This window comes from Trachemys scripta, chromosome 19, assembly GCF_013100865.1.
Source record: "Trachemys scripta elegans isolate TJP31775 chromosome 19, CAS_Tse_1.0, whole genome shotgun sequence".
In the NCBI taxonomy this organism is placed as follows: Eukaryota; Metazoa; Chordata; order Testudines; family Emydidae; genus Trachemys; species Trachemys scripta.
The window spans coordinates 18218725-18243061 of NC_048316.1; positions in this window are offsets into that span (position 1 = coordinate 18218725).

Genomic DNA, 24337 nt, shown 5'->3' on the forward strand with positions numbered 1-24337 from the left:
GCATTGAGTCTAATGGTGGTCGGAATCGCCCACACTACCGGGGTTATCATATTTCAACACTGAAAAGAGAGGACACTCCATGGGGGCCCTGGCCCTGCCCCAACTCCACCCCTTCCACACCCCCGGCCCCGCCCCCATTCCAACCCCTTCCCCAAAGTCTCTGCCCCAACTCCGCCCCCTCCTCTGAGCACCCCGCATTCCCCCTTCTCCCTCCCGCTCTGATCTTGGTTGGGGTTGCTAAGTGCTTCCCTGCTCCCCACTCGCCCTGCAGCCTCTGCACCCCCCGCCCCTGCAGCCTCTGTGACCCCTGCTCCCCACTCGCCCTGCGACCCCCCCGCCCCTGCAGCCTCTGCGCCCCCTGCTCCCCACTCGCCCCGGCAGCCTCTGTGCCCCTGCCTCCGGACCCTGTGCCACTGGAGCAGAGCAGCTGGAGCCCGGGAAGGGAAGTGCCTGGCTGGCGGCTCGGGGTCTGGAGGCACGGGGGTTGCCCGAAGCCGGTAGCGCTGGCTCGGGCAGCTTGGCTCTTAAACAGAGCCCAAGTCTGAGTCATGGGAGGAGCAGCGCAGCCGCGGGAGAGGAAGTGCCCGGCCAGTATTTTTCCCCGGACATGTTCGGCTTTTTGGCAATTCCCCCCAGACGGGGGTTTGATTGCAGAAAAGCCGGACATGTCTGGGAAAAACCGGACGTATGGTAACCCTACCCAAGCTGAGCTGGGGAGCAGAGCCGGGCCAGAGCCAGAGGGGCCAGAAAAGAGCCCAGGGAGAGCAGATCCTGTGCTGGGAGCAGAGCTGCAGCCACAGAGCCAGGTGTGGTGAGCAAGTGGGGCCAGCCAAGGGGGGACCTTGGGCAAAGGGCCCAGCACAGAAGGACACCCCCAGCCAAGGGTCCTTGCAGGCCAGACCCGGAGGGGGACCTTAACCCGCCGGGGGGCTGACGCTGGGAAGAAGGGTCCCACCACCCAAAGCCCGGAGGCGTGTGGCCACCACCATTGTAAGTGTCCGACCCGCAGCGTCTCTGCAGCACAACCAGGGCCTGAGAAGGAGGCCTGGGACCTACAAGGAACAGACTGAAGTGCCCTGATGTCTGAGACACTGTTTGTGATGTTCCCTGCCACAGAACGGGGTGATGTGTTTCCTTTAACCTTTCCCATTTTTTCTTATTCCTTTTTAAACGAATTGTTGATTCAATAAATTGTATTTGCTTTAAATGGTATGTAACGATCAGCGGGTCAGGGAAGTGTCCAGTGCAGAGAGAGCACCCGGGAGTGGGGACACCCTAATCCCTGACCTAGGTGACCACAGCAGGGTTGGGGGGTCGAGCCCCCCAGGAGTCCAGGGCCCAGCCTTGTTAGGGTTACGAGGCCTCTGCCAGACAGGAGAGTGGGCAGGCAGGCCTCTGGGTAAAGGAAGTGGGAGCGAGGACTCAGATCCTTCCGCCAGCCCATTTCACCGGGGTCGTGCAGAAGCCAGGAAAGTTCCCCACAATAGCGGGACCATTCCCCCGGTTACATCAGCAATGTGCAAGGAAAAGCTCGTTGAAATTATACAGAGGCACGATTCTACCACCACTAGGACAATGTAAAGTACGAGCAGAAGATCAAGGAAAAGTTAACAGGCTGAAATTTCAGGTATTACAGACCACACAGAAGCCGCGGCTTTCAGCTAAAACAAGTGAATTCATGAACTTAGCTACTAAATCTGGGACACCCAGTCATACAATACACATACAAGCAGAACAGCCAGATCCAGAGCAGACCGTGTACTCTGTGGCGTTGCAGCAAATCCACGAGAAGAGGACTATGATGTTTTTGAAGGAATAAAATACGTACAAGGCAGATCAGACCTGGAAATAGATAAAACAATTCAGGCAGTGCAGTACCTGCCTTGCAGAGCCTCCATTGCGCAGACAGAAATAATCGTGGTGTGACTGGGGTCCCAGTGGGGAGCCAGCTGAGGTCACTGAATTAGTGTGAACTGAAAAGAATGGGGCAGACAAACCCCAAAGCTGGTGAATAATTCAACACTTAGCTAATTCAACAGCTTCTGTATTACCTCACTGTTTGTCCAGAAACCAACCACACAGTTCCCTTAAACTAACCCAGCCTCAGGCCTCCACCCAGGTACTCAAGTCAAATAGGATGAAGGATTTTTGAAAATCGTATTTCATCATATAAAAGAAAAGGTTCTACCAATCCCAAAGGATCAGAGACATCACCTCCCAGGTTACTGAATATTCCAGATCTTACCCAAATACATGCTACGGCCAATTCTTAACTAAACCAAAATTTATTAAGAAAGAAAAGAGAGAGTGAGGTTAAAAGATCAATATACATACAGATGAGTTCACTTCTTGAGGTTCAGATACGTAGCAGAGATGGTGAGCTTTGTAGCTGCAAAGAGTTTCTTTAGAATTTAGTTCAGAGGTTATAGTCCAATGTTCAATATCATACCCAGGGTGTACCCAGGCAGCACTGGGATTTCAATCTGGTGGTTTAAGCTTCCCCTGCATTGAAGCATCAAGCAGATCTGAGATAAACAGGATTAGAACCCAAGGGTCTTTTTATACAGTGTTCTAGCATCCACTTGATCATGCAGTCTTGGGTAAACAATAGGCTTTTGATGTAGTCTTCTGGTTTCTAAACACCACCAGTAATTAGTTACACAAGTTAACATTGGGCAATTTATCCATCAGGTGGTCTATCACAAACTTCAAAGAGACATATAGACAATGACATTATTTCACCCAAGATTCAGCTAAATGTTAATATTCCCTTGTGATCTCCGAATTAGTAGCTATAGTATAGAATGGCCCTAATTACCATTTCTAACACGTCTTTAAAGGTCAGCTTTGGGCTAGTTAGACTGCAAGCTGTTTAACCCTTGCTGGCCATGAGTTATATTTTGTATAAGATTTGCTGCAGTAATATAGCAGGGGTAGCGAAAATGATTTGCATGATTATATTTTCATTAGACAACGTCACAAGTGGGAACAAAAAAAATGGAAAAAGAAGGCGTCATGGCTAAAGTCGCAGCTCCTACAAGCAGCATGGTAGCAACTGAGAAGCCAGACAAGCTGCACATTTACCTACAGGAGAACCTCAGAATTATAAACACCAGAGTTATGAACTGGCCAGTCAACCACGCACCTCATTTGGAACTGGAAGTACACACTCGCAGCAGCAGAGACCAAAAAAACAACCCCCCCACCAAATACAGTAAAGAATTGTGTTAAATATAAACTACTAACAAAATTAAGGGAAAGCAGCATTATTCTTCTGCATAGTGTGACAAAGTTCCTCCTCTATCTTGGTGGGTCCTGCGCTTATTGGCGGATTTTCTTGCCTCAGAGATTCACCATGTGGGTTGGGGAACAGTCCAGAGACCTTCCCCTCTGGAAGAACCCACAGTCCAGGTCAATTGGGAGGTTTGGGGGGAACCCGGGCCCGCCCTCTACTCCGGGTTCCAGCCCAGGGCCCTGTGGACTGCAGCTGTCTATAGTGCCTCCTGTAACAGCTGCATGACAGCTACAACTCCCTGGGCTACTTCCCCATGGCCTCCTCCAGACACCTTCCTTATTCTCACCACAGGACCTTCCTCCTGGTGTCTGATAACACTTGTGCTCCTCAGTCCTCCAGCAGCACACCCTCTCACTCTCAGCGCCTTGCGCCTCTTGTTCCTAGCTCCTCACACTCCCACCACAAACTGAAGTGAGCTCCTTTTAAAACCCAGGTGCCCTGATTAGCCTGCCTTAATTGATTCTAGCAGCTTCTTCTTAATTGGCTCCAGGTGTCCTAATTAGCATGCCTGCCTTAACTGGTTCTAGCAGGTTCCTGATTACTCTAGTGCAGCCCCTGCTCTGGTCACTCAGGGAACAGAAAACTACTCATCCAGTGACCAGTATATTTGCCCTCTACCAGACTCCTGTACGCCACTGGTCTGGGTCTGTCACAATAGTAAAGTTTCAAAGCTGTATTAAGTCAATGTTTAGTTGTAAACTTTTGAAAAAACAATCCTAATATTTTGTTCAGAGTTATGAACACCGCGGAAATGGAGGTTGTTTGTAACTCTGAACAAAATATTAGGGTTGTTCTTTCAAAAGTTTTCAACTGAACATTGACTCCATTTCCGAGGTGTTCGAAACTCTGAGGTTCTACTATAGATCCAAACAACTTAAAGCATTAAGCACAAATGCCTACACCTGTAGACTACCTGACTTGCCAAAAGCACAAATATTCCAGCTTTTTTGCCGCCCCAAGCGGTGAAGCCAAAAAAAAAAAAAAAAAAGATAAAGCCACGATTGGCGGCAGCTCTACCGCGCCGCTTCGTTCTTTGGCGGCGGGTCCTTCCCTCTGAGAGAGAGAGTGAGGGACCCGCCACCGAATTCCTACTGAAGACCCGGACGTGCCGTCTCTTTCCATGGGCCGCCCCAAGCACCTGCTTCCTGCGCTGGTGCTGGTGCCGGCCCCTAGATTTCACAGTCACCATCACCCTCCTGGTCAGTAATATATCCCTACTACTATATTCTTATTATTCAAGCATGGAATTTCTATCCATAGAGATTTGATAGTACTGTTTGGTTTATTTAAGATTTTTACTACATTTGCCTCTATGCTGTCTTTCGCATATAGTGCCACTCCCCTGCCAGTGCAACCAATTCTGTCATTCCTATATATTTTATACCCTGTTTTAACCATGTGGCTGGGTGTGTGTCTGCACGTCTTTCAGTCTCTGGTGACCCCTTCTGCCAATTTCTCCAACCGTTTCTGTGACTCAGGCCTCCAGCTGAGTCTCACACAGTCTGTATGGAACACAGCTCAAACAGACCTTTCCAGGGTATTAGTCCAACAAAATCTTGAAGGGCTCCTGGCCCTGTTAACGGGCCACATCCCCAGGGCTTCCTCCTAGGAGACTCTTTGCCCATTCTGGTCTGTCTGTCTCATAACACAAGAACTAGGGGCCACCAAATGAAATTAATAGGCAGCAGGTTTAAAATGAGGGTTTTTTTCACACAACGCACAGTCAACCTGTGGAACTCCTTGCCAGAGGATGTTGTGAAGGCCAAGACTATAACAGGGTTCAAAAAAGAACTAAATAAATTCATGGAGGACAGGTCCATCAATGGCTAATAGCCAGGATGGGCAGGTATTGTGTCCCTAGTCTCTCTTTGCCAGAAGCTGGGAATGGACGCCAGGGGATGGATCACTTGATGATTACCTGTTTTGTTCATTCTCTATGGGGCACCTGGCATTGGCCACCATCGGAAGACAGGATACTGGGCTAGATGGACCTTTGGTCTGACACAATATGGCCATTATTATGTTCTTATATTTCTTATGTTCTGTCCTGGCCCCAACTCTCCAGCTGGGCCTCTTGGCTGTTTAGATCCCCTTCTGGGGGTTTAATCACTGTCCAATTGTAGGCCACTTCCTCAGTGGCTTATGGGAGCGTGGGAGGAGAGGAGGGGGGCCTGGGCCCGCTCACTACTCCAGGTCCCAGCCCAGGGACCCTATGAATAGCAGCCACCTGCTGCATCCCTTTGACCACTCGTGATGCTGCTCTGTTTACCTGGCCACTTCCCTGTAGTCCCTGTCTTCACCCTTACCTCAGGCCCCTTCCATCATCAGTCCCAGCAGCCAGCCAAGAGCACCTTCTTGCTCCCCTGGTACCTGCCAGCACTGAGCTTTCCATGGTACTACAGTTCCCTTGGGTCAGCCAGGAGCACCACTGCACTCCTCTGGCTCCAGCAAGGAATTGAATCTGTTCTGAACTGCAGCTCCCTTTATATGGGTCTGCAACCATCTGATTGGCTGCTCCCTGCAGCCTTTCCCTGATTGGCTGCCTCCTGCGGTCTCTCTAGGTTCACTTGGAGGACTTAGCTCTACTGCTCCTTTCTGGGACAGGGTGTGGTAAGACCCTGAGGCCTCCAGCAGTGGTCCTCTGGGCCTAGTTCACTCTGTCACTCCCTGGTATTACCATTTCCCATTGATTATCATTGTTCCACCAAGTTTCTGTGATGCCTATTATATCAATATCTTCATTTTATACCAGGCATTCAAGTTCACCCATCTTAGTATTTAGACTTCTAGCATTTGTATATAAGCACTTATAAAATTTGTCACTTTTTATCTGTCTGCCATTATGTAAATTAATAGGACCCTTTTTCACTTGACTGTTGCTTGTCAGATCCTACCTGTACTTTACCATCTTCTTTTGAAGGCCAGAAGAGGGGGTTCAGGAAGGATTTCTTTCAGGATGTGGTTCTCATTGAGTATGGGTTTTAAGGCTTTAATGATACCCTGTATGGATTCCAGCGTGGAGTGGCAGGTGACAACTTGTGGTGTAAGAGGGTCCATATTGAAACAGGTTCTCTTGGGGTATTTGGGTGGTCCATTCCATGATGTGATCTACTTCTCTGGTGTAGTGTCCTTGTCTGGTGAAGGTGACTTTGTCTCTTAAGGTGTGTATCCAGGACTTTCTCCTCAGAGCACATTCTGTGGTATCTGAGTACCTGGCTTTTGATAACCAATTTCTAGGTGTGTTTGTGGGGTTATGCTAAACAATCTGATCCCCCTTGTATTTAGCTCTGACACTCTTGAGTATCTTTCCCAGGAAGAGCTGGGTGTAGCTTGAAAGCTTGTCTCTTTTGCCAACAGAAGTTAGTCCAATAAAAGGTATTACTTGATCCACCTTGTCTCTATCAAATATAAAGGCAGTTAAATCATAATACACAAATCACTCAGTACAGAACTTCTCCTGAGAATTTTCTTTTTGAGCATCTTGGAATAAAAGTCTGTATCAGAAAGCCAGAAATGCTCTCTGCTGGCCAAACATGACCAAGAATACTTGAGACCTGGTGAGCAGCTGTGAAAGGTGTAGAAATGCAGACTAAGCAGCTAAAAGAGGCAATGAAAAAAGTACAGCATCACCAACTTGGAGCAAACTAGGAATGGACTTTTGCACCCAAACAAACTAATTATTGTAGCAAATCACTCAAACAAATTAATTATTGTAGACTGCTATTCAGACTTCTGGGAACTAGACAAACTGTCAGACACTATTGTCAAGCTGTCTGGAGTTCCTTGCCTTTGTGATAGATGGTCCCGTACATCAAAAATCACAACAATATTCAGATTACTCCCACTCCCAAAGCACCAGTAACTTACCCCAGGTAAATTGCACTTCAAATCTTACACCAAAGACAATGCCTGTAGCCAATTCTATAATAAATTAACTAAAGATTTATTAACTAAGAAAAAGATATGAGAGTTATTTACAAGGTTAAAGGAGGTAAACACACACACACACACGAATTACAGTCTTAAGTCTGGTCTACACAACAGAGTTAGGTTGACGTAAGGCAGCTACACTGTAAGGGTCTACACTAATATGTAGCTCCAACGGAAGTAACTCACCCACTACACTGACTTAATAACTTCACCTCCACAAGAGGCGTAATGCTTAAGTCGATGTAGTTAGGTTTAGTCGATGTCTACACTGACACGTTGTTGCTTACGTCGGCTGTTGCTGTCTTTCAGAAACCATCCCACAATGGCAGTTCAATTGGTGCAAGTGCTCTGGTGCGCACTGCTGACACAAGGAGCATAGTGTGGACGTGTAAATCCGATTCGGTTACTGGGGTGACTATGTAGACGTAACTTAAGGTGACTTAATTTTGTAGTGTAGACTTGCCCTTCAGTTCTAAAATGTAAGAGAAGCTTCTAGAATAAGCAGGCTCTCTATGTCCTTTAGAGCTAACCCAGGCCAAGCAGTGGGGATCTATTGCTTATGTTTAGTAATCCTTGCCCCTCAGAGTCCAAGCAGCATGAAGATGCAGTAGCTTCCTGTCATGGATTTTTATTCCCTTCCCCCAGAGTTCAGGCTTCTGCATCTCCTCCTCATAGGCGTGGGGGGAAGAATTAACAAAGTCTTTTGTCCTCTCATGTTCCACAATGTTGGGTGTCTATAGACTTTCTTTTGTTGGGCAAGGGACGACAGCTCCTGTGGTAAACTGGTATTTCACACTTGGTAATGCTCCTCTCCTGATTGTGGGTGTTTACAGTTTCAGCGCAAACCAACACTTAAACATTACCTTATCACACGGGATACAGCGGTTATAAGTGAGATTACTGCCTGCAGCAATTTACAAGGATTCCATAAGGTCTAAACACATTTTCATAAACCTAATACCTATTTTAACGACAGTAGCACACAGGAGAACCAGACTGGTTTCCAGCAGTGCATTTGTCAGTCTTCAGCTGAGGCCTAGGGACCTTGGCATGAACTGACACCTGGTCTGCCAGCATCACGACGACCACAGCAACCATCGAAGGCAAAACAATGACATATTTCAGCAAAAGTGGTATCTCCAAAAGTGTAATTTCAGACAACGGGCAGCAGTTTACTTGCAGTGAGTTTGTGCATTCGGAGTCAAGCACCAGATGTTGAACAGATAAATCCTTGTTCATATAATGTAGCAATAGGGGGCATATATTTAACTGAAACCGCAAATCCAGATGCCTGCTACAAACACAAGATGAAACCACAGACGTGGAGGAAATGAAATACAGTCTCTCGTCAGCAGGTCATGGAAGGAACACAAGCCGATGAATGGCTGATAGATATAGGAACAGACACTCAAAACGCCACCCCACCAGCACAGCCAAGTACAAGACGACAGTCTCCTGTGGTCACAAGAAAAACATCAAAGTGCCTGCAAGGTAAATGCAAGTTTTTGTACAGTACTAAGGGGGCAGAAAGAACACCCCTCCCAAACTCTGAGGAAAATGCCTTAATTCACAAGCAAGTTAAGAGTTAGTACAAAAAGAAACAAGCAAAAAGAGCTGGAGTTAAGTTGATGTGATGAGATAAATATAATAAGATGGACGTTAAGGGGTGTAATAGAATCTTAAGTGCATAAGTAGGTTATGGGATTCCTGGTTAATTCTGGTATCTGAAATGTAACAAAAGTGATTTTGGTCAATACCTTCCCAATGGGGTGTGTGTGTGTGTGTGTTACAGTATGACAGTGTGCTTCTGAGTAGGGTAATGTCTAGGAACAGTGAGAACTCCACTTTCAGGATGTGCTGGACGAGAAAGAACAGTGCACGTGGAGGGAGCAGTTACGCCGGCGTGCGGCGCTGTCTTGTCTCTCTCTCTCTCTCTCTCTCTCTCATGGTTGAGCACTGAGCAGCAGAGGTGCTACAAGAGGCCAGGGGGAACTTTCTCAGTGAGGCTCCTTCTACAAGGGGCTCTGCATCTTGCAATTCCAGTATATGGGGAATGCCAGGGGTGGGGCTGCGGCTGGGAGAGGATGAATCGGTCAGGCCCAGAGCACATGGTTCTACAAGGATTCTGGGCTGTGGAGCATCCCATGGGGTGACAAGGACAGGCTGCCATCAGTTAGATAGCTGGAGCTTGTTCGTCGCTCAAGGATAAAGAGGGTGAGAGGCTGAGCCAAGACAGTGCAACCTTCTTCCTCCTCATAGGCCGTTCTCTCTCATCTCTTCCTGAAAGTGGAGTTCTCCTAGTTTTGTCCATAATCATACTATAGTGTCCCCTACTGGGCAACTATTTATCATAACAAACCTGCTCTAAACTTATGTTGGGAGCTATTTCAGCCCCAGCAGCAGCCCAATATCCAGAGACAGAGGTGGGTGCAGCCCCTTTCCCTGGGCTGTGCCTTCTGCGCTGAGCCCCCAGGGGGCAGCACAGGAAGGGGCCACTTTCCCATTTGATCTCCCTGGACGTTTCAGAGCTCCTGGCACTTTTTGTAGGTCTGGGGGTTTGCCCCCACCTGAAGTGACCGCATTTCTGTGGGCATATAAGAGCAGTGTGTGAAATGTCAGGGGTGAAAGGCACTCTATAAATGTCATGTGTTCTGGATGTGCTGGTAGTGACATCATCGCTGAAGCTGCATTTGATCTTTGCAATTATACGTGACGTGGGGTTGCCAATGAAATAAACCTTCCACACCACATTTAGAACAGTCAGTGAGGAGGTAAAACTTGAGTCTCCTGGAAAGTTGAAAGTCACAGCCACAAGCCCTGAACCCACTCCTTTTCGAAGTTCAAGAGGGGGGAAATGTTTCCTTGCTATAATGAATGACAAAAGTCAGAACTATGAAACCTGGAGCATTCTTAGCGACCGACAAGAACTCAGAAACAGTGGCAGTGAAAACTCTCTCAGGTGTTACATATATATTAATTACCATAAGTGTATTCACTTATGCCAAGGAAGCTGTCTGAGAAAACGTTTGCCAATAGGTGAGGAGTGAGGTGTTCTATGCGACCTGCTGGTGTCTAATATTTTTTAGAAGTCTTTGCTATCTACCACTTTAGATGATAAAAGTATAAAACCCTGTAGATCAAGAACAGCAAAGCCAGCACATTGGGACTCCCTCAGGCTCAGGCTGCCAGCAGCAGCCCCGTTACGCGCCAGAAAGCATTCTCAGACCCTTTTGATTGCATGTGACAGGGCAAAATGCCTTGTGTTCTCATACATGATTTGGCTTTTGAGGACAGTACAAGTATCCAGGCGCACATTCCATTCTGAGTAGAGTGCAGCCCAAATATGAAGCCATACTTACCCTGAATGTCCTCGCACACTTTTGTCTATGTCACAGACGTTTTAGGGCTTTTGCAGTGAAACAAGTCTATTTGCTGAAATGTAGGCCAAGTGGCTACAACTCCAACAGGGAATAGGATGTGAAAGGAAATGTAACATTTACTGTCAGCAAGAAAGTGCCTCTGTGCTCTTTGTCTCTTCTCATTTAAATTGGTGAAGAAAACTGTCTTATTATACAGGTGCCCAGCCTGGTCCTCTCTGGTAACGGTGGATGACCAGTTGGACCCCAAACAACTTTCCTCTGGCTTTTTGATTCGCTGACTTTTTTAAAATTTCAGTTTTGAGTTAATCCAAATTGATTTTTTTAGGGAACTGCCAATGAATCAAAATTCAGCTATTAGCACAGCTCTGCTCCCAAGTCCTAGGTTTATAGTGTCCTGACCACTAACCAGTGGCTAGAGAGGAGTTTGTTCACCAAGGAGTTTGTTCATACTGAACACAGCTATACACACACCCTGTTTCAAGGTAATGGGAGGCAGGCTCCACGGTGCCTTGGAGTTTCACCGAGACCCCCAGGGGCTCTGTCACCACCTGCCCTAGAACCCTGACACCAGCAACCTGCTCACAGCACAATGGTCTCCCCCTGGCTTCCCACCCAGGCCTGGGTCTCCCCCCTGGCTTCCCACCCAGGCCTGGGTCTCCCCACAATGGTCTCCCCTGCAGTGAATAACTGGGCTGATGGAAGACAACTGTGTGGTGAGCAGGTTGCGGTGTCAGGGCTCTGAGCCAAATCTGCACACCACAGAGGCACCCAGGGTTACGGGCAGGCGGTGACAGAGCCCTGTACGGCTTGGGGTGAACCTCCGCTGTGTCACAGCTTCATCGTGTCCCTGGCCATTCATACCTACCCAGGGGAGCTGATCAAGGAAATTCCAATTGGGACATTTTTCAGTGAAAAAAGGAGACAATTTTTTCATTGAAAATGTTGCCATTTTTGGACCTGCTCCGGCTCCCAGAAGTGAGGGAAGTACATCAACACAGCCAGCCCCGGGGTGCTGAGCAAACAGAGACTGTCACCCTGCGTTAGTGCCGCTGTCCGGGGCCACTTCACCCTGCTCGCAGCCCTGCTGGGGGAGGAGTGCTGGGCCTAGGAGAAGCTCACCAGCTAGTACTTGAGTCATCCGGCTTGGAGTCAGGGAAAGCCAGCAAAGCTCCTGTCATGCGTGCATCTTCCTCTGCTGGGCTCCTTCGGAGAAAGGTCGTGAGTCTCACACCTGAGCCCACCAGTCACACTTGGCCTTGGCTCACTTTGCCAGGAGTAACTATGGGCTCTGCTAGTCAAGTTGCACCACGCAGTTTGATCTTCATTACAGTCTTTTTGCAGCCCTAATTTTGGTGGGCTGAGTGCTGCAGAACATCACCTGATTTCTGCTCAGGAGATTTCCTGGATGGTGTAAAAACCCAGGCAGGGCGTGGGGATTTGGTCCTCTGATTCGATGAAGAGTGGGCAGTTAATCCCAGCGCAGCACACAGCTCCACACATCAGGGCCAGATTCTGATACTGCCAGTCCTGTTGAAGTCTTACTCCTGAAGTAAGGTGCTATTCAACAGGAGTCGGGGCAGAAGCATTTGACCCAAAGCCATCCTCCAAAATCACAAGCACAGCACAATGGTTCCCAGATTGCACAAAGCAATGGAAGTCCATTGCCTGCTTTTCATCACCAAGGACGCCAACCAGGTACCTGAAAGTAGGGAGGTGTGACCCCTGCATTGAAAATCCTCCTTCTCAGATATCATCCCGGAACAGAATCTGGTTTGGAGGGGCAGGGGAAGGGATCTTGTGGATTTGGCTGCAGGTCCCTGGGCTGATTTCCCACCTGAGGTCCCCTGTCTCCCACACAAATCATGGATCTCCAGGCGTTACATCTCTGCTGCATGCTGCTAGAAAAGCCCTTTTAAAATAATTTACAAGATAAAGTGGATCATCACAAAGAGAGAGGAGGGGGAAAAGGCAGACACACACAGAGAGAAAATAAAGTAGATTCTCACAAAGTGAAAGAAAAATTTTAAACAGCAAGAGCCTCTCACCCAACAGCTGACACTAGACAAATGCCAGCAACTTCAGGGCAGTCAGCCCTGGACAAGCCACACCTCTTGGCTGAGCCAATCAGAAGATATTTTTTAGACACACGATGGAATATTCATTTTCCTGAACCAGTGAAAAGTGTTTCTAAAGCCATTGCCCTGGATGGCTTTGTGCCAGGAACCCTAAGACACTCTGAACACATCCATTTTTTGAGTAAAGTGATTTGCGCCTCCATGCCATAGTCTGGAAACGGCAGACCCCCGCCAGGTTTTCTTTACACAAACGAATGAGGTGAACAATATTATATCATACCACAAGTTTTTATAGACATGCCCCAGCCTTTAAAAAAAATAGTATTTTGTAAGGATTTGCCCACAGTGCAAACGCAGCCCCAAACTCCTCTAAAGACGTATTACGTGTTGTGAGGTGGAGTGGCCTCTCATGGACCCAGAGGGGGAGGAGTCACACTGTGATCCCTGGTGGGCGGACCCAGGCCAGACTCGCCCCTCCCATTGGAAGTTAAGGGGCGGGACAGGAAATATAAAGGGCAGGTCCTGAAGCTCAGTTAGGCTGCCACCGTCGGAGGAGGCAGATGTCTCCTGCCTGCTCTTGAGGCTGGAGACTGAAGAGGCGCCTCGCCTCGCCGAGGACTGGCCAGATCTGCTGGAGCCATCAGCCAACCAAGGCACAGAGGATCTGATGGGATTGCTGCTGGCTAGCTACCCTGAGGAAACGGAGGATCACCACAGACCCAGATACACCCCCAGGGGAGGGTAGAAAGTGGCCCAGGGACGACTGACTCCAGTCTGGCTGCATTGCTGCTGGATTCCCTGCCGGCCCAGTGGCAGAACACTCTGCCATTGTTAGGGCCATGGGCTGGGACCTGGTGGAGTCTGGTGGGCCTGGGTTCCCATACCCCCTTTCACCCCACTTGTGGGTGGCAGACTCCCTGCGTTTGTCTGCTGTCTACCTGAGCCGAGATGTCAGGCAATAGACTGCCTATTGCTCTGCCCACCGCAGAGTTCAGCGACACACCCTCCTGAGCCCCTCGATTGTTTGATACCCTTCCCTGATTGAGAGCCTGGGCTCCTAGACTGATTGGGGCTCTGCCCCACCTCAGGGTCAGAACCCACCGATTGCTCATTGTCCTGCCCTACGTGAGGGCCAGAAGTTTTGAGCCTGTTGGTGCTCTGCCCTGTCAAAGGCCCGAGCCATACAGCTCTGTGACTCTGCCCTGCCTAAGGGCCAGAGCCTTAGACCAGTGGTCTCCAAAGTGGGGTGCGTGCAAGAGGATCCTGCATACTCAAAAATTTTTTACTGATAGGGGTGCGCGATCAAAAGAGTTTGGAGACCATTGCCTTAGACGATTTACTCTTCCGCTAATCCCCTGACTGTGGGCGACACCCACTGACGTAGTGAGGCGCCGTGGCCTCCCATTGACCCAGAGGAGGAGGACCCACCGCTAACCCACTACACTTGTGAACTGAAAACAAAACTTCATATTCCCACACTTTATCCAAAACACACACTTAAAAGAGAGGCTAAAATTTACATTAAAATGCTTTTTACCAGAGATAAGAATGCTATTTCTTCCCAACGTTTAAAAAAGTTTTCACAAATAAACATGAAAAAACAGAGCATTGATAAATGTTTTGTAGTTGTCAGACACTTTTAAAGGTAACATAACCAAAACCCAGGGCTTAGGGAGATTTTGTGGAGGTCTAGTGAAATAAAAATGACATTTGTAAATTGTGGAGAAGCAAAGTCTTTATGCTGGCCATTTTTTCCTTCTGCTTAAGAACAGAACAACAAACATATCCCCCTTCTCTTTTCTATTAAAAGAATGTACTTTTTGTACCAAAAGAATTTTTAAATCACAGGATTAACGTTTCAAAATCCTGTAACATGAGTTTCCAGGGTATTATTTGTAAAATGAAGATTTAGGGGGCCAGTATAATATCTCCAACATTTACAGATTAAAAAATAAATGTTTAAAAATGACAAGCAATAGAATTGCATAATGGAGGAAGATGAAGATTGTTCCTATCTGAAGAAACTTATCGCCCCCCATCTCTTCTGCTTTTTGAAAAAAACTTTACTTTTGTAACAAAAGATTTTTTTTTATTAGAAATAAACATATATCAGCATGTTTTTATATTGGATTTAAACATGACAGAATTAACATCAATTTGTAAGACAGGGAGCCATCCTTTGGTCTCAATCCAGTTAGAGAATTTTCAGTAATTTTTTCTTTAAACAAATGAATAGCAAAATTCTATTTACAAATGCGGGCACTATCATTTTAAATGACACAGCCTTTTAACTGATTAAAGACAAAGGGAATGTATTACTTGATACACAACCCATATTTACAGCTGTGTTGCAATAAAAAATTAAAAAGCCAAACCAATTGTTTAATTGTTTAAATGACAGAGAAAATTGTTTAAATGACAGAGAAAAGAATGCGGGCATATGACCCCCACAAACAAACCCCTACTTTTTTCTGTGGTTTAGGTTTTATCTGAAGAAACATGAACCACCCTTGAAAAGGAGCATGCACGCAGATTGTTTTATTTACCAACCCATTCAAATGTACCACTTAGACTTACAGCTGTTGAATTTTGGACCAGGCATAAACATTTCCTTTCTATACAATTCCTTGAGCATTTGTCTGTTTAAAAAAAAAAAAAAAAAAAAGGGTAGACAGCCCGGAATGAGAGTGTCATGGGGTGCTCTACTCACTGCTGGAGCAACTCCTTCTGGCCATGTCTGGGGATTAACTCTGCTTGGCTGACTCCCTTTCCTTCGGTGGCATGCCGTCACTCTGTCTTGCTCTCTCAGGACTCAAGTGCTACCACTTTGTGGCTTGGCTCTCCGGTGCAGGCCACTGTAGTTTTCCCCTTCCGGGGAAACTTTGTGCATCAAAATGTCTCAGGACCCGCTGTCCCACGCAGTCTTCTCTTTCACTGCCCCTTAATGGTGCCACTTCCCCAGTTGCTGGTAGGGGAACCCAGGCCTGTCCTCCACCCTGGCTTCCAGCTCAGGGACCCTACAACAAGAAGTTAAGGTCTGTACAAGCTTCAGCCTTACTGCTGTAACCCTGGGCTATTTCCTATCTTGTCTTCTGTCACCCTGAGTGTGACTGCAGCCTCCCTCAGGCGTCCGATTCTGGAACCACAGATCCACCCGCAGTAGGTACAGACATTTCCAGGTGGGGCAGTTTTCTTTTTCCTTCCTTCTCTCTCCCTTTTCAGCTTCGAGGGCAAGGTGCCCTTGCTCCTCCCAGCTTGTGATGTCCACATCAGTTATCTTGAGATACAATCTCAGTGTGTCATTGTAGCATTTCCTTTGACCACCACAGGATCTCTGACCATGGATGAGCTGAGAGTAGAGGACTTGTTTTGGGAGGCGAGAGTCTGGCATCTGCACAAAATGTCCAGCCTAGCGGAGTTGGTGCATGAGGATCATTGCTTCAATGCTGGTGTCACTGGTTTCAGTGAGGATGCTGCGAAGAATCTTCTGGAGGCATCGTTGGTGGTACCTCTCCACATTGAGAATGACTTTCAGTTTCAGTCCACAAGCTTTTTTTTTTGCACAAGCTTACTGAAGCATAGGACTCTCCCTCAATATTGAGAAGACCAAAGTGCTCCATCAGCCTGCATCAGGCCTTGCACGTGATCCACCACAAATCACCATCAAGGGACAGATTTTGGAGACACTCAACTCAAGCACCTCTGCTACCGTAGTAGCCCATAAAAATCAACAGTGAGATCCGGCACAGGATCCAGTGTGCAAGTGCTTCCTTTGGAAAATTGCTCCAGTGCGTTTTCGGGGACCTGCTCAGAGTAAAACAGTCATCAAGCAAATGCATAACTCTGCCACAGCAGAATTTCTGGTTGGATTAGTGTCAGAGAATCATAGAATATTAGGGATGGAAGGGACCTCAGGAGGTCATCTAATCCAACCCACTGCTCAAAGAAGGACCAAGCCCCAAATAGATTTTTGCCCCTGAAGGATTGAACTCACAACCCTCGGTTTAGCAGCCCAATGCTCAAACCACCGGGCTATCCTCTACAAAGATTAACCAGCTTTCACAGTAACCTTGGAAATGATGATAGTAATTCAACTTCCTGGCCCAGTAAGTGAGACGTTTTCTCTGAAAAGTGACACATGGGCAGCATTTCCCTGGCATATTTTTCTTTATTTGTAACCGCTTTATTCTTGCCAGCGAAAAATAAAGAGATGGAAGGTCATTTGGGTTTAAGAACGAGAGCATGTTTTTCAATGCTCTGGAGGAAAAGAAGATTTCTGTATTACTCATACGTGCCTTTCAGCTCACGTATTCTGGAAAGGTCTTGAATTCATTGAATTGTAGATCCCAGGCTGAACCTATTGCAAAGCTTTCACATGTAATGCTCCACACACAGTGCAGACCAAAACGGGACCTTCCCGGGGTCATAGACTGGCTAATGAACCCAGACAAACTTAACTCTGCCCTGGAGTGACGCCATGCAATAACCCTGTGATTATGATTAAGGTATGTCAGTATTTGTAATCCCAGATTACATTAAACTGATTTTTAAAGACACAATAAATATTTTTTCATCCCTCCCCCCCTTATGGCATCATGGCAAGGCAAAGATAAGTTTGTATGGGCGCCTTACTGTGCTTTTCTTATCTTCACATGTTTGAATTTCTTTTGAATGTAACCGTAACTTTCAGTTTCCTGGTTTGTGCGGTTTGGCTTGGGTATAATTACAAAATCCCTGTAATGTTTTTTACCTTTAAATCACTGATACAAACTCTCAACTTTAGCAAAGATGGGAATTGCCTTGGTTTCTTAAAAATATTAAAAAGGGCAAACAAAACCCCCAAAGAGAATGCTGCCATGTGCCGGTGTCTGATGGGTTGAAGTTATGCAGTGACAACTGTAAATCACTGAAAAAAATCTTAGCTTTTAAGAATAAGCTCACGGGTACAGCAAAACAGTCAGAACCATTTCTATAGTGGGGGGGCCAAACCCCGTATATAAGGGAAACTTCCAGCCAGGGGGTGCGGCAGCACCCCCAGAACCCCTAGTCCTAGCACCTATCGTCAGAACAGCACAGAGCAGCTGAAGCGCACTGGTGAATAGAGCCTTTCAGTCCCAGTTGGTGTAGGGCTGGGTCAGTGAGACCAGAGCGATAGGAAGGGGGGGGCAGGGAGAGCCAGTCCCGGATCCCCGTGTCTCTGTGCTTTAAGAGCCTCCCCATGCTCTTGTCTCAGTTCCCCCAGCAGTGCTGCCTCAAAGCACAGTGGAGTGGAGGCAGCATTACCAGAGGGGGCCTTTCATGTACTAATGCCCAAACTAGGCTGCAACCGTGGCATCGTTAAAGACAGATGGGGCTAGATCTACCGGTGAGAGCCCTTGACATGTGTGCCCAGTCTCCTTCAGACCACTGAGTCGTTACCACCAGTAGAACTGTTGCATGCACCTTACCTGTCCGGAAAGGGCGCTGATTGGCTGAGTTACCAGTGAGGCCACAAAGAGGTCGAATCCCTGCTTTAAGTGCAAAAGAGAACTCAGCCTTACCCAGTGCACCCATAACCAGGCAGGCATCTGCTCCCACAAGGAGCGCAACTTCTAGCCAGACACCCTAACCCATGGGCCCTCTCATATAAAGGAGAGGGTGGGGTGCTGTGGGGTGCACTGCAGTGGGTGCTGCAGTGAATTGTAACTGACTGCCCAATAATTTTCCATCTCTCACATTTAAGTGTTGGGTGGGGTGTCTTTCTTGTGTCCCCCCCTCCCCTGACTCTTTCAACTCTTCCTGTAACAGCTCAAGGTGAATCTCTTATTGGGTTTCCTTCAGGGTCTGTTTCTTCTTTTCGTTTGCTCTCCCACACTGTCTCTTGCTCTCTCTACATCACCCTCTCTCCTCTCTGCAAGTTTCTCTCTCTCACCTCAAACAGGGCGTTGAAGTTTTACTCCGCACTTAAGAAGCAAATGACTAAACCAGCCAAAGATTGATACAAAAGATGGGGGTGGGGGCACTGCTCAGGGAAAAGAATGGGTAGATAAGAAGCAAATTCTTCCCCTAAAGTCACTGGGAAAGAGGATGGTGCAGTGAATGATTCCTTGGGATGCGGTCCCAGGACCCCCTCTGGGGCTGGATCTTTGGCCTTAGACACTAGCTAGTAGGTGACTAATCCAACTGAAGCCTCCTTGGCCCCCTCCTGACTACTGGCATGGAGAAGGAACATGCAACAAGGGTGGTTTAGGTTGGACATTAGGAAAAACTTCCTAACTGTCAGGGTGATTAAGCACTGGAATAAATTGCCTAGGGAAGTTGTGGAATCTCCGTCATTGGAGATTTTTAAGAGCAGGTTAGACAAACACCTCTCAGGGATGGTCTAGATATACTTAGTCCTGCCATGAGTACAGGCAACTGGACTAGATGACCTCTCGAGGTCCCTTCCAGTTCTATGATTCTCTCTTTTCCCCAATGTAGAACCCCAACCCAGAATCTCTGGGTTACCAGGAGGGTGAATGGGGGGTTTTACTATTCCTCCCCTCTGCCAATCTCTTTTTATGAGCCTACCTCCCCTGTAAATAACTGACAAGGCTACTCCTGGTCCTGCTACTGCTCAGAATGTCCCAGGAAACAGCAGACCGATGAAGCCACAGAGAGCAAAGGCAGGATTAGAACTCAGAACTGCTGGCTTCTAGCCCCATACTTAGACCATACTGCCTCTTAGAAAGCTCCCATTACTTCAAAGAATGAGTGCTTGGGAAGTCCCTGTAACAAACTTTCCAGCCGCATGAGCAATATTGGCCGAGGCAATACTAACACTGCAGTTTCTGCATGTGCCATTGTTTCGTATTTCCTAGACTGGGTTGGTTTTGTATTGCACCGTGATGAGTGGTAGGCTTGCCATTCTCCCTGACTGCTTCCGATTTCCAGAGAGGCCTCTCACAATGGCTTCTGGTAGCACATGACCCAAGGGAAAAGTCCCATTATAAATGTGTCTTCTGACCCCATTACTAGATGGGGAGCATGGTACTTGAAATGCAGGCCCTGGAAAACAAGGAGGCTTTGTCGCTCTGAGAGAAGCCAGGGAGACTGGGACTTGATATACACCTTCCTAGTATCCCATGCAGTTTCCGGATGCGGCCTAGATGGATAAGGGATAAGCAGACCCAGTATTGAGGTGGGTGGGAGAAGAGTGTGACTGAACGTGCAGATAACGACAGAGCAATGCACTGCCCCGGTTCTGACTTCGTAATCCGCACCTAGGTTTTGTTCTCCCTGTTGAAAGGTGCTTTTTTCAGGGAGATAATTAGCATGCAGTAGCGAGCTCGCTGTAAAACCCTAGTGCAGACACGCTCCCTGGAGTGTTTAGCACAATGTAGCTAGGTGAGGTCAGCACTGATCCCTTGGGCCAGGGCTGACCTTGCCTAATTTACCTTGCAGGAAAACTTCAGCGCCTTGTCTCCACTTGGATTTTTTTAGCAGTGAAGACAAAGCCTCAGGCGTCTTTGAGGAATCCTCTAAATCTCAGTCTCAAACTGCGGCTTTCCAGTGAGATAATGCAGTCAAGAGAGGGTGAGACTTACCGACAACAGTAAAATGGCATCCTCCCCCTTGACTCCTCAGCTGACCCCACCAGCGCGACCCAGGAACAAGGCACGTGTAAAAAGGAGCAGTCCAAGAGACTGCATTCGTGTAACATTTGTTCTTCCCTTTTCTTGCTGCTAGGAAAGGAAATAAAAGGAAGATTGGGAACTGCCTCCTAAGGAGCCATCGCTTGGCCCTGCGGGGAATGTTGGAGAGGATTGTTGCAGCCAGGAGCTTTGTAATTTAAATCTCTGCAGTGGCATCACTTACACCACCAGGGTATCCAAGCAGCTGCAGCGAGGGGAATGGCTGGATTATGTGTGAAGGGGGAGGGTAGGCTCGGGAGGAGGAAGGGGGAAAATCGCATAATGTCACAGATATCCAGCAGCCATCATGAATGGCAGGCAAAGAGTTCCCAACACTGCCCCACTGCCCTGCACTGGGTTTGGTGCTACTGTAAAAAGCTGGTATATTTGCTTAGCACAGTGCTCCCCGAAGGGCCTGGGGCCCGCAGAGAACTGGAGCTCTCAGACCGGCTTATTTATCTCTGGGTTTTGCTCATTTGCCATCTGGAAAACCACTGAGGTATAAACAAGTCCTTCCTCTCCTATCCTTTGCTCACTCTGCGTCCCACGGCTGGTTTTCACTCTCATCGCACAGGGCCTTGCATCTCTTTGTCGCTCCCTCCCATCACTCCTCCTGCTGCATTTGTAACCTTTCATCTGCCCCACCTCCGAGGCTTTGCCAAACTCTGCTGAGTGGCACATTCAGAGCCTGGCCCGCGGGCAGCTGTCACTGAAACAGCACATCCCAGGCATGGATCCCTATTACCTTGTGCCTCGTGTGGTCATTTATACGGAGACAGAGTGGGTCTGAAATGCTTCCCTGCTGATGTGGTAGCATTTCACACCTCTTGTCTCTTCCTTGTGTGCCCAACTCAGCAGACCAGATTCTCCCCTGCTGCTAACCAGGACCACATGAGTGGATGTCAGATCCCACCATTCTGATGCAATAGCGCTTCACACCCACTTGGCATTGTTTGACATACAAAAATCAAATCAAATCATCCCAATAACGATTCCTGTTCAGTGCAGGATGATCTGAGCTACCTACCTGAGTTTCCATTGTGACTGGAATCTGCCCCTTTTGCTAAATAGTAGCACCTGCTCCTAGCAGTATTTCCTGGTGTCTAAACCCTTCATTCCTTGTCTAATAGACACACAAAACATTTCAATTTATCTGTTGACAATATTTGTTCAGCAAAGTTTCTGGGCTTATCTGGAGAAGGATATTTCCAAGTCTGCCAACAAAAGACTGTAAAGATAGAGTTACATAGGGTGACCAGACGACAATCCTGATATTCGGGGCTTTGTCTTATATAGGCTCCTATTACCCCCGCCCCACAAACACTCCTGTCCCCAATTATTCACCCTTGCTATCTGATCACCCTACAGTTACAATTGAGGGTGTAAAGGCAAAAAGAAAAAACTTGCGGAGGTGTTTTAATCATCCCAAAAGGAAGCATTATAAACCTAGGAAACTCAAAGTTAAGGTTACACTAAAAAGAAATCCAAACATGTTAAGGTAAGAAAGGGTGGTCAAGGCCCTCAAATTACCTTAGCACTGCCCTGGAGTCATGCCAGGTATTTTTTCTTGAAGTACATTTAATGAAAGGATTTTAGTGTTTGTTCTCCCACATTTGATTACACTACTTTTTAAAGACACATTTCCCCCTAGGGCAGATATAAGGTTGTTTCGATGCCCAAACTGTTCATTTCTCACCTTAACATGTTTGACTTTCTTTTTCATGTAACCTTATCTCTGAATCTCCTGGGTTTACATTGCTTTATTCTGGGATAATTACAACATTCCTATAATGTTTTTTAATCTTAAACTACTTATATCTACTGTCAAAACTTTTTGCCTTGGAATTTCTTTAGTTTTTCCTTAGTATCTTGAAATTACTAAAAATCTCATATGAACACTAACCAAAAATACGCAAAGAGGATGCTGCTGTGTGATATGTCTAATGCTTTGAAGATTTATAGTATCAACTGTCACGCTGTCTGGAGTGGCTCCGGACCATGAGTGCCAACCTCAGAGCAGACTGTCAAAACCAGGGCGGACACCCCAAACTGGTGGTATGTTCTCTAATTAGATTTCACCAACCCAGTAACAAATGTGAACTCCCAAAGTACTACAATAGTCTTACAATAGAGTCACAGACAGTCCCCTTGGACACTCTAGTCTATCTTGCCAGCCAGGCAAGGTGGACTATGTGATAAAGGGTCACTTACACCAAAAAAAAAAAAAAAATCACAAAACATTCAGGTTGCTTCCAGTCCCAAGAGACCAGTCACTTACCCCAGGTCAATTTGTACCTTAAATCTCAAATCAAATACAACGCTTTTAGCCAATCCTGTAATAAACTAATTAAAGGTTTATTAACTAGGAAATAAGAGTTATTGGTTAACGCAGGCAACATATACACACAATTGAGTTCAGTCTATGGTTTCAAAAGGTGACAGATGTACTAATCTGTCAGCAATTCAGTTTCTCCTTGTCATGGATTTTATCCCCTCCAGAGTCCAAAATTGATAGGATGAGTTCATGCATAGGTCTGAACTTCCTGATGGGAGTTAGGAATGCAATCAACAAAGTTTCTGTCCTTTGATGCTACGTGATACCTCATTTGCCTTCAATGAGGCATCTTTTACGCACAATGAGCACTTTATATTAATTAATTTTTTTTCCTGTTTGGCGAGTCACACAATTACAGAGGTTTTACAGTGCAAACACTCAATATAACTTGATACTCTGGGTGATCGAGGTTATACATGAGATCAATACGTGCAGCATCCTACAAGCATTTTTATAAAGTCTAAACACATTCCTATCAACTTAACATCTTGTATCTATTCTGATAATGGTAACACACAGGTGAGCCAGACTGGTTTCCAGCTAAGTGTTCAGTGCGGCCTGGGGCCTTGGCATGAGCTGGCACCTGGTCTGCCAGTGTCACATCAACCTTAAATCCTTTAAAAAAAAATTTAACCGGTCCAAGACTTCGATGTTTGGTGTCCTGTCTGACCTCTTGATGTTACAAATGAGATGCAGATAGTGCATGTGAAAATCCTCAAGTTGTTTCAAGTGCCCATTGTAGAGTGTCCATGTTTCATAGCTGTAGAGAAGAGAGCTTAACATGGTCACACAATAGAGACTAATCTTGGTGTGAAGCTCAATGCCTCTTACATCCCACAGGTGTTGACAAAGTCAACCATAGGCAGAACTGGCTTAAGAAATGAGCTACATGATTTCATCATCAATCATGGCATTATTGGATAAAGCTAGCAAAATTTTTCTACCGCATTAAGCGGTGTTTCATTAAATTGCAATTACAGGGGCTGATACATTTTCCTTGGCTGATAAAGTACTTTGGTTTTCTTGAGGCGGATAGCGAGTCCAAATTGCTTTGCTGATCTAGAACAGCAGTCAGTTAGATGCTGCCTGTCTTCAGCGGTATGTGCGATGAGTGTACAGTCATCCGTGAAGAGGAACTTCCTATGAGCAAGTCAAGAACGTTGGTGCGAGCATGAAGATGCTGGAGATTGTGTGGAAGTGCGTGCAAATGCCCTGGTCGCAGTCTTTGAAAGAATCTAGCAGCATAGCACCAAAGAGAATGGTAAATAGTGTAGGTGCTACCACACAGCCCTGCTTAATGCCTTTCATGACAAAGAAAGGCTCTGACAAAGCACCATTTTCCAGCACTCTAGCCAGCATATGGTCATGGAATGAGTGCATGATGGTGATGAATTTGTGTAGGCATCCAAGTTTTTGCAAGATCTGCCTTGTGACTAGCAGTGTTGAAGGCCTTCATCAGGTCTATAAATACCACATAGAGGTTATGGTTTTGTTCCTGCAACTTTTCCTGTATTGGCAAGCAGCAAAAATCACACCCACCGTTTTGAGTCCCCCGTGCGAATGCCACACTGACTCTCTGAGATGATGTTATCGCTGGCAATGATGAAGAGTCTGTTCAGCAAGCCAAATGCCAAAAATCTTCCCAGCAATGGAAAGACAGGAGATATCAT